The 16,702-nt window shown below is 36.2% G+C and overlaps 1 protein-coding gene across 1 annotated transcript in view; it reads right to left on the reverse strand.

Moving 5' to 3' along the window:
- LOC138711245 (T-box transcription factor TBX20-like) overlaps positions 1-16,702 on the reverse strand; it is a 404,801-nt gene that overhangs the window by 74,887 nt on the left and 313,212 nt on the right. The gene's annotated exons all lie outside the window — the stretch shown is intronic.

Genomic DNA, 16,702 nt, shown 5'->3' on the forward strand with positions numbered 1-16,702 from the left:
ATAATTAAGCATAGTGTCATGTATGACACCCGTCACATTCAATTTGTCTGCATTTTAATACTACAATTGAGTATTGAATTATTGTATTTATTTACTACCTAAGAGACGAAGTAACACAATCGTACGTACACTAATTTCATAGGAGTGGTATGATAATTTTTCTGTCTTTATCAAGGAAGGTAGATGTGCTAAATTAAAATCACAATACAAATTCGTTTTTATTGAACCTCAAAATAACTTCCATTCTAAACTGATGCGAAAAGATTATGTTAACATGTAAAATTCTCTTCACATTAAAATAACACAGTTTTGTAATTATTTCTGCAACATATTATGCAACAAGAAGTAAACGGAACTTATGGACACATTACACTAAATAAAGCTTAGCAATGATAAGCAATAAAGTTATAATATAATATTTCACTGAGCTCCATACACTGAAATAGAAAACCCGAACATACATTACGGCCTGGTCTAGATCGAAAAGGCATTGACTGTGCCGTATTTCGCATTTTTGTGAAAAGCTATGTAAACCATGAAATGTTCGTTATCGGTTGTAATAACTGTAAATGGCTAAAATACAATAATTTGAACAATAATATGGGACAAGGAGACGTTTGTAGTAGGCCTACTATAAATTATAAGAAAAATATGTTACAGTTATCCTTCTTCCGAAAGATCCAGGAAGGTGAGTTTATAGAATATAATACAGTATATGTTTTATGAAAATAATGTATAAACCTTATGTATTTCATATTTCAATAGTGGAAGGAAGGTGTTAATTTTTTCAAAAGAACACGATATCGAAAGTACGATACATTTTATCGTCTGCTAGGGAAAGATTCTGTGATGAGGCGATAGTAGCGATCCTGGTGGTGAGCAACTATTTATGGATGCATATTTCAACTGTCTATGCTTGCATAGTTCGTAAGTATTAAGCTTCGTGACTGTATATAGTAGACTGTGTTTATACAGGGACATCATTTTATTTTTACTTCAATTTTTATTGTACCTGATTTTTTTAATGTACTTCACTCCCACCCCCTCTACTAGTAAACTTCCAACCGTTCTCCACACAGAACCAAGGCCGCGTATGTAGTACTGACTTAGTGAGTATAGTACGTTCCAGAAATATGTTCGCGTTTTCCAGTGACGAAAGAGCTTTCAATATTGAATCATATTTTTGCACAGGTACTGTCGTCCGTTTGCCTACGTCGCATCCCGGTTTCCCCCACCTGCTTCTGTTCGCCCCTCTGTAAAGTCTAGTAGCTGGGCTCTCTTACCTCTTTTCTGAAAACATTAATTTCTGTTAGGAATTGGACGTCTACGTAATATTATACAACTGTTTAATATAACTTAAATAAAAGGACCTCGTTAAGCAATTAACTGTCACGTGATCCCTCCCCCTTCTACGACCCTGCAACAAAACCATTTGAACGGACAGTAGATAGTATTTCTGAGTAATTTTATTCTTTTCGGATCGGGCAGAAGTGAAGATTAAATTTACAGTACGTAAGGTACTCTTTTATAGAGTAGGTATAGAATTATTTCAACATGAGTTACTAGTAGGAAGGGCAAAACTAGTATTTGGAATTTGGTACAATAGTCTATAGTGCGATAATATGCACAAAAGAACTGAAGCCTGTATCGAAATGAACGGCCACCATTTTCAAAAATGTGTTTAAATATCCATATTGTGATTATTTTTCAATTTAACTTCATTCTCTATATTGTACGCTAATGTGCTGTAGACAGTATAATATACACTGCATAATGAATACGTCCGCATGGACAGCTGAATTCTTGAGTAAAAACACTTACTGTTAATACAGTACTGTATTTTGATTAAACAAAAACCCAATGAAAATTATCAAACTCAAAATTGCGGTATTTCCTAGTTTACATAAATGGATGAACTACTTTTTTCCCTCCTATACCTAGTAAAGTGATTTGTATTTTACGCCAGTATCATCGAACTCCAGTCTTGGAAAGGGCAGCAAGCGGTGTTTCCGGTTGTAGATCTTTAATCCAAAGATATAGCCAGGTTAATATTAAAAATGTTAGTAAAAATAAAATGATGTCCCTGTACTAACTCCCAAAGAGAAATTGTAACTGATTAAAATGTTAAAGGTTTATATGGATCACTCTGTAGTTGATGAAGCATTGTTAAATGATAGACTAAAAAAAGGAACGATGTGTAAGAAATTCAGTGAAAATCGCAGGAAGTAACTCTTGAGATGCTAAATAAAGGCCTGCATTGCCACTGCTTGAAGCACTTGCAACAAAAATGCCGTGTCCTCATGAACACGGACTGGAAGCAACTTAACTGAAGCTAGGGATGGGCGACACACAGAAGTTACCTGAGGGGTGTCGGACATGCACTTACATAGACACGAATGACCATCTTGCAAGCTCCGTTTCCTTTTTGTAAAAAAACGTCCTAAAAAGTGTGTTACCTCACAAACACACACACACATCCTGTGCGCAAACTCGTCATCAGTGTTAAGTGAAATGCAGCAAGTACTAATTTCTGGGCGATAGCCATCTCTCCCATATTTATCTGTCCAAACACAAAGTGCTCCCCGAGGCTCCCGAATTTCATACAGCATGTTATTACATTAACTTTTCAAAAGTAGCTTACTTGGAGGAAGTGCGTGTAGGCAGCGTTATCACTGTCCATCGCGGCCGCCACGCAAGAAGAATAAACCAGACGAAGAATAAGCCTTCAAGAATGCTGCACACGGCCAGGGGCTAGGCACAAAGTTTTATCGAAAAGCAGGTCTTGTGAAATTTGAAAAAGAATGACATTTATAATTACCAACGTAATATTTCAACGCACTGGACTGAATAAAACAATATAGAAACGATTGGAAGCAGACCGCATACGAAAACTGATGTTTAAAAAAATACCTATATAGTCTGTTTTCGGTCTACAAGATGGGCTCAACAGTGTTTAAAAAAATTAGACCGGAACGAGCCTCATAAGGATTAATCCATGATGCTGATGATGGATATATTAAATTAAATTAATATAGGTATACACACATTACGAAATGGATTTGTTTTTTATTTTAGTTGGTTATTTAACGACGCTGTGTCAACTACTAGGTTATTTAGCGTCGATGAGATTGGTGATCGCGAGATGACATTTGACGAGATGGGGCCGAGGATTCGCCATAGATTACCTTGCATTCACATTACGCTTGGGGAAAACCTCGGAAAAAACCTAACCAGGTAATCAGCCCAAGCGGGGATCGAACCCGCGCCCAAACGCAACTTCAGACCGGCAGGCAAGCGCCTTAACCGACTGAGCCACGCCGGTGGCTTACGAAATGGAAATATAAATTGGAAATTTATCTTTTGAAGAAGTGGAGAAATTAAAATATCTCGGAGCAACAGTGACAAATATAAGTGATACTCGGGAGGAAATTAAACGCAGAATAAATATGTGAAATGCCTGTTATTATTCGGTTGAGAAGCTTTTATCATCCAGTGTGCTGTCAAAAAAATCGGAAAGTTATAATTTATGAAACAGTTATATTACCGGTTGTTCTTTATGGTTGTGAAACTTGGACTGTCACTTTGAGACAGGAACATAGGTTAAGGGTGTTTGAGAATAAGGTGCTTAGGAAAATATTTGGGGCTAAAAGGGATGAAGTTACAGGAGAATGGAGAAAGTTGCACAACACAGAACTGCACACATTGTATTCTTCACCTGACATAATTAGGAACATTAAATCCAGACGTTTGAGATGGGTAGGGCATGTAGCACGTATGGGCGAATCCAGAAATGCATATAGAGTGTTAGTTGGGAGGCCGGAGGGAAAAAGACCTTTGGGGAGGCCGAGACGTAGACGGGAAGATAATATTAAAATGGATTTGAGGAAAGTGGGATGTGATGGTAGAGACCGGATTAATCTTGCTCAGGATAGAGACCAATGGCGGGCTTATGTGAGGGCGGCAAAGAACCTCCGGGTTCCTTAAAAGCCAGTAAGTAAGTATTTCTATAGCACGCTGCCATCAGAGTGGCAAAGCGGCGACAACACACTTGGAGTCTCGGTGATACGCCAACGACTGGCGCGCCACAGGTTGGGATCCGCAAATCCGTTGAACTGACAGTCACGTCGGAGATGTCGTGGTGCCCCCCGCCGCCGTGGAGTGACACAGGCCCAGCTGGTGGGGGACACGCACAATTTACTGTTACAAGCCCGGATCACGGGGGGGAAGCCGCGCCCCCTCCCACGGGGCAGCTCAGGTGTCCAACCGGACAATTATCGAGTCCAGCTCTTCCCATCAGAGCCGATGCTGCTACAAGGTGACGGCAGTGCCCGAGCTTGCGGGGAAAATATGCGGAATAGCTTCTTACTTACTTACTTACTGGCTTTTAAGGAACACGGAGGTTCATTGCCGCCCTCACATAAGCACGCCATTGGTCCATATCGTGAGCAAGATTAATACATTCTCTATCATCATATCCCATCTCCCTCAAATCCATTTTAATATTATCTTCCCATCTACGTCTTAGCCTCCGTAAAGGTCTTTTTCCCTCCGGCCTCCCAACTAACACTCTATATCCATTTCTGGATTCGCCCAAACGTGCTACATGCCCTGCCCAACTCAAACGTCTGGATTTAATGTTCCTAATTATGTCAGGTGAAGAATACAATGCGTGCAGTTCTGTGATGTGTAACTTTCTCCATTCTCCTGTAACTTCATCCCTCTTAGCCCCAAATATTTTCCTAAGCACCTTATTCTCAAACACCCTTAACCTATGTTCCTCTCTCAGAGTGAGAGTCCAAGTTTCACAACCATAAAGAACAACCGGTAATATAACTGTTTTATAAATTCTAACTTTCAGATTTTTCGACAGCAGACTGGATGATAAAAGCTTCTCAACCGAATAATAACACGCATTTCCCATATTTATTCTGTGTTTAATTTCCTCCCTAGTATCATTTATATTTGTTACTGTTGCTCCAAGATATTTGAACTTCTCCATCTCTTCAAAAGATAAATTTCCAATTTTTATATTTCCATTTCGTACAATATTCTCGTCACGAGTCATAATCATATATTTTGTCTTTTCGGGATTTACTTCCAAACCTATCTCTTTACTTGCTTCCAGTAAAATTCCCGTGTTTTCCCTAATCGTTTGTTGGTTTTCTCCTAACATATTCACGTCTCCGTATAGACAAGCAGCTGATGTAACCCGTTCAATTCCAAACCCTCTCTATTATCCTGAACTTTCCTAATGGCATACTCTACAGCAAAGTTAAACAGTAAAGGTGATAGTGCATCTCCTTGCTTTAGCCCGCAGTGAATTGGAAACGCATCTGACAGAAACTGACCTATACGACCGAATAGCTTCTACTTGAAAATATTGTTTGATGTGTGATATGAGTACATTATGCAACGAGCCTATAATGTTAATAATTAAGAAGCGAGTATGGATGTTTATGAAACTAGCGCAAGCGAGTTTCATAATTTTCATACGAGCTTCTTAATTACCATTATAGGCGAGTTTCATACGACTTTTTATGCTCGACCATATTTCTAACTTGAAATTACCGGTATTCAGATGTATACATTTTATTTGTAACTGACAAGATCGGAAGTGACCTTGTTCTAGGTCGTGAATTGTGAGATGTGCGCAGACGCGAAAGTATTGATTTTTTCCCAGGAACAATAATTTCATTGACCTTGTGTAATCCCGTTAAACTTGGTATAAACTTGATTATTGAATTCGACATTGAAAAACGAAATGACAAATTAAATTTATTTGAATATTACTTACAATTAACGCTAATTATTATAGTAACAGAACATAACCTTCTGCGACAGTATTGGATTTCCAGCCTCAGTGACTTTTCGCTAATTCTCTTTCGATTGCATATCCGAGAATAATCGATACTTGCGGTTATTGGCTGACTTGTTATTGGCTGACTTGTTATTGGCTGAACACCTGTGAGCTGAGTTGTCATTGGCTGAAGACACCTGTACTTTAATGAGTAGGTGTACTTTAATGACATGCATTAAAGGACTGTTACCAGGTGTATAATTACTACATTTCGCTGTAAGAAAAATCCTAATGTAAACAATAGCACGTGACTGAAGTGAGGCTTCATTGGCCGCTGTTTGGCGCCACAGATTCTCAGTACGTGTTCCCGCCTACTGTTGTACATTCTGTTTCATATTAAACATTTCCCTTTACTCGTCAAGTAGGCCTAACCTCACTACTATGCATTCGTTTGCTTAGGAAACATTTACTTTATAATTACTGTAATTAAAACTCACTTAACCTATTATATACATTTAAGACTATTTGTTTTTCTTCGCTTTTGAGAGGGTTTCCACTCCTATGTTTAATAAACACATACACTGAGGATGCAAAAGCTATACGAGCTGAAGTGACGCCAGCTTGTTACAAGAACAGACTACCTCGGTATTACTGTTGGTATTCATCCGCGTTCATAGTACATAACAAAATATAAAAGTAGCTTTTTTCTTGCATAGTGTTTTACATATGAGTGAAGTTATATGTTTCATCGTATTTAACAACTAGAATTCAATGTTTTATTTTCAAACAATACAAGATTATGGTTTCCAAATACGAACTATATTTCCTTGCGTCATGTGAGTGTTTCGGCTGGGAGCCAATCACGGGTATGACAGCCACGTGCTTATGTTTACATTAGGATTTTCCTTACAGCGAAAATAGTATAGTAATTATATACCCGGTAACAGCCTTTTAACGGACCTCATTAAAGTACACCTATTCATTAAAGTTCAGGTGTTCCACCAATCAGAAAATACCATTGTAGCAATATGAAAGCGCAGATATCGATTATTCTCGGATATGCAATCGAAAGATAACTACCGAAACGTCACGGAGGCTGGAAATCCAATACTGTCGCAGAAGGTTATGTTCTGTTACTATAATAATTAGCGTTAATTGTAAGTAATATTCAAATAAATTTAATTTGTCATTTCGTTTTTCAATGTCGAATTCAATAATCAAGTTTATACCAAGTTTAACGGGATTACACAAGGTCAATGATATTATTGTTCCTGGGAAAAAATCAATCTCACAATTTACGAGATATTGCACAAGGTCAGTTCCGCTCCTCAGTCAGATAATAACATGAATACTTATGAATAATTTCAAGTTAGAAATATGGTCGAGCATAAAAAGTCGTATGAAACTTCCCTATAATGGTAATTAAGACGATCGTATGAAAATTATGAAACACTCTTGCGCTCGTATCATAAACATACTCGTGTCTTAATTACTACCATTATAGACTCGTTGCATAATGTACCATTAATGCACTTTTATCACCTTGTCAGCTGCTGAGAAGCAAATATTCTCATGAGGGCAGACAAAAAGTTATTTTTTCTTTCTTTCACCATATTAATAATGCCAAAACAAGTGCTTATACAAATGAACAGTCCACTGCAAGAATGATGGATGTCACTTTCTTGTCGAAAATGAACCAAGACTGTCAATGCATAGCTTAAGACATATAGAATGTACATACAGAGTTATATGGCATTAACACTGATAGTCATTGTCCAGTAATGATCGGAAAATCACAGTGAAGCTTTGAGCGCTAAGCATTTCAAACTTTCAATTGCTTCTCCTGCAAAATGTATTCCAAATGACATCCATCATTCTTGCAGTGGACTCTTCAAATTTTGTCCACTCGAGCGCAATTACCAGGGCCGTCAAGAAAGTAAGATTCCCTGGAGCCGTTTACAGAAATAAAACACAATTTCATGGAAAGATGCATTGGAACAGATAGGTACAGTTATTGTTGAACTAATTTTCAACATGTTTCTTACCTGACTTGAGACATTTGTCATACCGTGGGATCCACTTTTGTATCCCTGTGTCGTAGAAATCTGCACTTCTCTGTTGATTTCACGATATGGAGAATATCTCATTTCTTGTGGGGAATAGGTTTTTAAAAAGGTTAAAAAAAACTGCTCTATCTGTTCCAATAAATTTTTCCTTAAAATTGTGTTTTCTTTCTGTAAACAATCCCAAGGAAACTTATTTTCCTGATGGCACTCGTAATTGCGTTCCAGTGGCCAAAATTTGTATAAGAACTTGTTTCGATAGGCCTATTATTAACATGGCGGAAGAAAAAAAGAATAAATTGTTATCTGTCCCCAGGAGAACGTTAGCTTGTGAGACTCCCCCTTTAACCCTTTAGAACTCGCGTCAGGTGTACACACACCACATCTCAAGTTAGAATACTCTATGTCGAAAATTGTTTCCTTTAAAATGCTGTGACATTCAGTAATAATAATAATAATAATAATAATAATAATAATAATAATAATAATAGTCTATGACCCTACAGCTTCAAATACTTGAGGTGTATTATAAGCAGTAACATGAGCTGCTGCCAGGAAGTCAAAAGGAGGATAGCAATGGCAAAGGAAGCTTTTAATAGAAAAAGGAGCATCTTCTGCAGACCTCTGGAAAAAGAACACAGAAAGAATCTATTAAAGTGCTTTGTATGGAGGGTGGCATTATATGGGACAGAAACATGGGCATTACGACGAAGTGAAGAGAAGGGAATAGAAGCATTTGAAATATGGATATGGAGAAGAATGGAGTGTGTGAAATGGACAGAGTAAGAAATGAAGCTGTGTTGGAAAGAGTGGGTGAAGAAAGAATGATGCTGAAACTGATCAGCAAGACAAAAAGGAATTGGCTGGGTCACTGGCTGAGAAGAAACTGCCTACTGAAGGATGCACTGGAAGGAATGGTGAACGGGAGAAGAGTTCGGGGCAGAAGAAGATATCAGATGATAGACGACTTTAAGATATATGGATCATATGCGGAGACTAAGAGGAAGGCAGAAAATAGGAAAGATTGGAGAAAGCTGGGGAGGACACTAAGGCCCAATTGTATAAAACTCCCTGACTAAAGATCAACTTTGATCGAAGATCTAAAAGTGAACCGAGTTCAGACACTTCTTCTATTGTATAAAACTTTTCTGCGATCAAATTACCTTGGTTCAAATGCAATCCAAGCTGACGTGAAAAGGATTTGGCAACATCGCATAAACAGGCGAAATACGTGATGCGCGGACCATGTTATACAGGTTTGTTCAGTGTTGCCAATCTAGCGACTTTAACTCGTTTTCAACAACAATTTCTTTTAACTTTTATATTGCTTAAATAGGGAGTTAGTGACCTTTTTAGCATCCCATAGTGACAAAATTTAATCTTTCTTTGTTGATAATGAGAAATCTAGCAACTTTACAACTTTTTGGCGACTTTCCGTACACTCTGTTGGAGACAATGTTTTTTTTTTTTTTTCGGAATGCGAATAATGGCGAACAATAAGAAGAAGGTTGACTGTTCTCCGAGTTGTTATCATGTTATGGTGTTTGATACTGCTAAACATAATAAAGCTTTATAAAACGACAATTTTCGTTTAGTTAATTGAAAATTTATGAATGTACCTATCATATCCATTAATAATTAATGGTTGTTATAAACATAATATAATTATAGGTTATGTTATTTGATACTGCTGAACACGATAGAGCCTTGTAAATATAAGGTTGTTTGTGTATTAAGGCAAGAAATTGGAAGAAATATATGTAAATGTACCTACCATATCTATTAATATTAATATAATGTATATTTTATTTGCACAATCTGCCACTCGTATATTTCAAACAGAAAAGAAATAACTGAACTTGGATCATCTAATTTAAACGGAGAAATTTCTTCAGTCAAAGTTGACTTTAGTTTGAGACAAATTAATCTCAGATTTGACTTTATACAACACAAAATTCCAAGTTCAGTTAAAACAAGGATCAATTTAACCTCTGATCTAAGATTAAATGGTTTATACAATCGGGCCTAAATGAATGAAAGAATGAATGAGTGCTAGCAGGGAAGACCACATGCTCTCGTGTACGGATGATGAATTCTGTTTTGATTCACTGGGACTTGAACCTATGTCTAGAGCGTGGAAAACGGTGTTACCAGAATCTTTACAACTGAGATGATGATTCGGTGTGGATTCATGCCGTCCTTCTACCACTCAAAATAGTTTTAAGAATGTATCTGCTGATGTGAAGAGAATATCTCAGCCAGTGATTTACATTATGTTACTGAAGCAAAGATAAACTGTGAGAAACGGAGAAACGCTCCGTCCAGCGGTGCCAAAACTAAGGGATACACGGACGCTGTCAGCGGACAGACACTTACTGCATCCACGTTAATCCTGTCAGCATGTCAAACCGCGGGACGAAGTGGAGTACCACGGGCGGTCCGCGCCACTGATCTCTGCTTCTTGGACGAGGTCTCTGGTTGGATTCCAATCGCCAGTAATGAATTGCTGTTCCTTGGAACTCATTTGCACGTTGTTAGGCTACACATCACAGAGACTTCGGTTCGAATGCCACAGTCTTCGTCATACCTGCTACAACTAGAAAATCTACTAAATGGGACCATGTAATGGTTAGGGGTGGGCCACTGTGACATAAGCTGCTACCAGCAAGAATAAAGGAAGATAGCAATGGCAAAGTAGCTTTTAAAGGGAGAGGATGGTATTTTTTGGTGAAAAATGAGTAAATTTTCAAAAAAAAAAAAATCTTTAAAATACTCTATGATATGTGTGGAATGCATTGCATAACATTTTGTGGGTATTTGTGCCCTTATCGGATGTTGAGTCGCCATTTTTAAACTTCCTGCGTTATGGATTTTTAAATGACACGCCCACTTTTATTGTTGTTTTCGGTAAATTAAATTTTCAATTTTATTTTCTTTAAAATTCTCTTTGGTATGTGTGGAATGCATTGCATAACATTTTGTGGGTATTTGTGTCCTTATCGGATGTTGAGACGTCATTTTTAAACTTCCTACGTTATGGACTTTTAAATCACAAGTCTGCTTTTATCGGTTTCCGTAACTTCATTTTTTTGCTACATTGCCAGACAAAAATGGATATAATTTCTGAACTATTAAAGATACATGCATGAAATTTAGAAACCACACTCTTTAGGCTATTAGGAAACTTTTCTGTGTAGCAGAAATTTGTAAATTGATTTCAGTTTAAAAATACGTCCGTTTGTTTGCAAGAAAGAAAATCAGAAAATTGTTATTACATTTTGTTTATTTTACAAACATAGGGACTAATATCAAAATTCTGTTACAGACAGTTTGTAGAATATGCAAATACATTGCAAAAAAACTATATGAATCTATCTTTAAAAACGGTTTAGATATATCGCTTTTAGTACAATCCTGCATTGGGTATATTTTTTTCAAATTTGGGCCCCCAAATATTTTTTTTAATTTTTATTTTGTTGAGTTGCAACAGCTATGAGCTCTCTACATACAAAAAATTAATATTTTACACCAAATAGGAAAAAAGTTAAAAAAATACCATCCTCTCCCCCCCCCCCCCAATAGAAAAAGGAGCAACTTCTGCAGATCTCTGGAAAAAGAACTAAGGAAGAGATTAGCGAAGTGTTTTGTGTGAAGTGTGGCACTGTATGAGGCAGAAATATGAACATTACGACGAAGTGAAAGAATAGAAGCATTTGAAATGTGGATATGGAGAAGAATGGAGCGTGTGAAATGGAATGATAAAGTAATAAAGCTGTGCTAGAAAGAGAGGATGAAGAAAGAATGACGTTGAAACTGATGAGCAAGAGAAAAAGGAATTGGTTGGGTCACTGGCTGAGAAGAAATTGCCTATTGAAGGATGCACTGGAGGAATAGTGAACGGGAGAAGAGTTCGGGACAGAAGAAAGATATCAGATGGTAGATAGCATTAAGATATCGTACATCGAATAGTGAAGTCATTATTTGTCTGTTTATTACAGACTCCAGTTCGTCGTCGTCCAGGACGTTATGTCTTGTGCCGTCTGTATTTTTGTTTTCTGTAACATCTATGCACTCCTGCACTATTTCTCATGAATATTTACCACTGAGCAAGTTTCTTGTTTATGTCAGTTAATTAGTTAGGATACAATTAATTATGATACTTAATCACTCATTTAAAGTTTGTGTGACTGCAACCTGTGTATATTTTTCTGTGGCTTTACTTTGTTTATAGTGTTTTTCTCTCTCTCTCTCTCTTTATTTCTTGTGTAGCTTTATTTTGTATTTAGTGTATTTTTTTCTGTTTATTTCTATTATTGTATTTGTATTCCTGGTGTTGTGGAAGAGGAGGCCTGATGGCATTAACTACACCAGAATAAATAAATAAATAAATAAATAAATAAATAAATAAATAAATAAATAAATAAATAAATAAATAAATAAATAAATAAATAAATAAATAAATAAATAAATAACTACTTTACTGTGTTAATATTTTGACTGTCTAATTTCGACGTGGTGTGCGTCGTTCTCCGAAACCTACTTTCTCACTAAAATTTCTGCTCTCACTTTTTTCTAGTCCATAACTGAATACTTGCCTGCAAGAACATTATAGGCCAATGTAGCAAACTGCCAACTTTCCAGGTAACAAACAAAACAACGTTGCGCAATTGACAAAAATGTCTTGTATTTATAGCCAGACATGGCCATTGGTTGCAGAATGTAAGCCTAAAACATAGCTAGCCTATTACGTAGCAATATTAACAATAAAAATACTTGACAAACAAAAATCCAATAAATAGGCGACTCCTAATTCGCTGTTACACCGTTTACAATGTTCTTCCAGGTTGGTATTCAATCATGTTATTGCAAATTTTGATTACAATAAAAGCAATCCGGCGGCCGATGTTCACATTTTATTCGTTCACATTCTGTTGCGTCACACGCGAAATCCAAAGATTCTTGGTTAACGGTCCAATAAATAGTGGCCACTTAAATGTCGCTTCTGCAGTCCAACAATCGACTAAATTTAAAGATTCAATAACTGACGGATTAGACTGTTGTCTTGCAACCCATTCCATTCAGATGAAGTTTAGAATTCGATAATGTGTACACGACCAAGACTGTGTGATTTCTTTACAAAAAATAGCGAAGAAGAGTTCCAGGAACGTTTCCGCCTGAATAAAGTTGCAGTCAGGGATTCGGTAGCAAAGATACAAGAAGGTTTATCAGTTATCACGTATTACGTAAAAGAGTGAGGCAACTGACCAAGTAAGTACTAATAGTTTCTAGATTTTATGCAACTTTTATTTTGTGAATAAAATTTTCTTAATGTCTAGATTTCCGAATTAATGTCATCCATCACTAGTTCCATCTACCTGAACTAGCAGAACTACGTTCTCATTCCTTAACAATGCTTCCTATGAGGGGAACAGATGCATTATACTGGCCACCCATCACACATTATACGCAAAAAAATGTCAGCGAAAGTAATGGTTCGACTAGCGTATTTACCATTCGATATTCGATAAGCATTAAATGCTACCAAATTAAAAAAAAAATAAATAAGTTTAAACAGTTTGTTACTACTGATATGATTTTAGTCACTTTGTATTATATTTTTGGTCCAGGGAAAATATATTTTACTATTGCTGTCGTCATTTCCATTTTGAAGTAGACTACAAGTCAACAATATAAAACTGACTGTTAATTTAGAAGTTGGCGACATATTTTATGTCGATTATAACAACAATACATATCGATAGTAGCATTCATACCATTCAACCAATAAGGAGATTGTCCCCTATAATACAACTGTGCCCTATGAGGTTTATGAGGAGGTTGGTTGCGTCTCTTCTGATGGCTCTACTAGACGGGCTGATATCATCATAATTGATCGGCAGAAGGATAAGGGTGTCATTCTTGATCCCACAGTCCGTTTCGAGATGCACGAGCAACAGCCACAAGAGGTGTGTCGTGAAAAACAAGTCATATATGAGCCTTGTTGTCAGCATCTCGGAGCACAATACCACATCACACATTGGACAGTTTTTGGGCTCATGTTCGGTGCCCGTGGCACCATCCCACGAGAAAATTTAAATCAACTTAAACAATTTAAAATTTCAGATGCAACGATTGATGCCATAGGATCTCATGTGTTAAAATCATCCTTAGCTATAATTAGTAATCATTTGTACCCAACAAACTTTTATTGTAAATGATTTCCTATGTTTTCTTATAATTTATCTTAATGTTTTTTCTTTGAAATTGTCACATACATAATTGTTTTTAATCATTGTTCATTGTGAATTGATTAGTAGGCCGATCTATATCGAACCCATATTTAGGGCGGCTATTTTTTTTTTAAATATGCTTAGCAAACTAACAAAACTTTCAATAAACCGAGCCGTAACATTATGGAAGTAGGAAGTTTAAGGATTGGTAACTAATAAATCAATCCCGTCTTACGAGAAATCGACCATAAGTAAATAATATACCACAGAATGGCTCCGATCAAGGTCCCACACACCATCTAATTGAGAAAATAACGCAGACCTCTCGAACCCTGTCCTATGAAGACAGCGCATAACCGCACACGTGTACCAGTAGGCCTAAGTCTTCATCTTCTAGACCTCTAATGCGTTTCTTCAACACTGAAGAGGACGATCATGGAGTTGCTGCAAGACTTAAGTTGCAAATCGAAACCAGTAATAAATCTTCGAGATGTAATCGTCCAAAGCACATAGCGATTCACTGCACACTGGATGTCCCGCGGTGATACATCGGCTGAGAGGACTTGCTCAAATATCAGTTTTATTAACCCTGAAATCCACCATGTCCCATCCAGGAACATAGCTTCCCACAAAGTAATTTCCGATTGGTTGTAAAGTGAGCATATACTGTAATTCACTGTTAACTTCTACCCCACATCTGTGTACAGATATCTGTTCAATTTTATTCATCTATATAATCTATTGGCTATTACTTGGCTACTTTTATTGTAAATGATTTCCTATGTTTTCGTATCATATATCTTAATGTTTTCTTTTTCCTTTCAAATTGTCACACAATTGGTTTTCATGATTATTCTTTATGAATTGAGTAATAGCCCGATCTATTCGAACCCTTATTTAGGGCGGCTTTTTTTATTAAAAAATTACTTTCCTTCACGATTGTCTTGTATTTGTCGAATTGTGGTCTGTCGGCGAGATCTCCGAGGTCTGTCTTCTATCTTGATATTATTTTTTTAATTGTTTTAGGTCAAAACTTCAATAGAAAATTATGGTAATTTCAAAGTATTTTTAGTGGAAGAAAAATAAGCTAGTTTTACAAGCATATTTTATTTTTGAAGAGAACATTTCTATGTTGTTTACTTTCTTATTAACTTCATTTCATTTCTTGTAGGTTATTCCACAAACCTTATTTTAGCATTGACGCTCTAAGATGTGGAACGAGTGTAAAGGCCCATTCACAATGAAAATTAAACATAACCGTAACATAAACACAGAAGTTTGCGCCCAGGCTACCAAATGGGATCATTCACAATGATTCACATAAGCATTGACATTAACATTACCGTAAGACGTTAACATGAAATTTCATGTTGTATGATTTATCCGATAAGCAGGTTGTAATACAATGTTAAAATTGAAATATACCGTCTATACTTATCTAGTATTATATGATTAATTATAACATAAACGTTTTCGGCACTAATGTGCCATTTTCAAATGTATGTAAATTTGCCTAATTACATGTTCAAATAGGTGCACATGATCTGTGTGAATGAAACATATAATGTGTACCCTGGCGATTTCATGTCACATATAAAACAATCTGTTTGTAGATAATTAATGATTAAAAATTAAAATTAAAAACACACGCTTATTACTAACATTTAAAATTGTTTTTCTGCAATTATCCATCAATTTGTAGAACACTGGGGTTGTCTTGACGTATTGTGTGGTCAAATGCAGTTAGCCTATTCATTTACTTGAGATGTTGTAACCTTACACTAAGATATTCACTATTAAAATATTAAAATTCTTTATGTTGATTCATTATTATTGCACCAAGGTTCCTTGTTGTTTGTTCACTTTTACATATCGGAGCACTTTACCATAATTGAATGTGGTGCGTAATATAAGTTACATTGATACCTGGTTATTGTTTTCCTGTTGTTGCTATGGTTGGATTATTACATATTCATGGTTGTCACCGTCCGATTATCAGTCAAGCCTTTACACTGCGAACCATGAACATGTAATAATCCAACCGTAGCAACAACAGGAAAACAATAACTAGGTATCATGTAACTTATATTACGCACCACATTCAATTATGGTAAAGTGCTCCGATATGTGAAAAGTGAACAAACAACCAGGAACCTTGGTGCAATAATAACGAATCAACATACAGAATTTTAATATTTTAATAGTCAATATCTTAGTGTAAGGTTACAACATCTCAAGTAAATGAATAACTGCATTTGACCACACAATACGTCAAGACAACCCCAGTGTTCTACAAATTGATGGATAATTGCAGAAAAACAATTTTAAATGTTAGTAATAAGCGTGTGTTTTTAATTTTAATTTTTAATCATTAATTATCTACAAACAGATTGTTTTATATGTGACATGAAATCACCAGGGTACACATTATATGTTTCATTCACACAGTTCATGTGCACCTATTTGAACATGTAATTAGGCAAATTTACATACATTTGAAAATGGCACATTAGTGCCGAAAACGTTTATGTTATAATTAATCATATAATACTAGATAAGTATAGACGGTATATTTCAATTTTAACATTGTTAACATGAAAGTTTGCAAACTC

Source organism: Periplaneta americana, chromosome 12, assembly GCF_040183065.1.
Source record: "Periplaneta americana isolate PAMFEO1 chromosome 12, P.americana_PAMFEO1_priV1, whole genome shotgun sequence".
NCBI lineage: Eukaryota > Metazoa > Arthropoda > Insecta > Blattodea > Blattidae > Periplaneta > Periplaneta americana.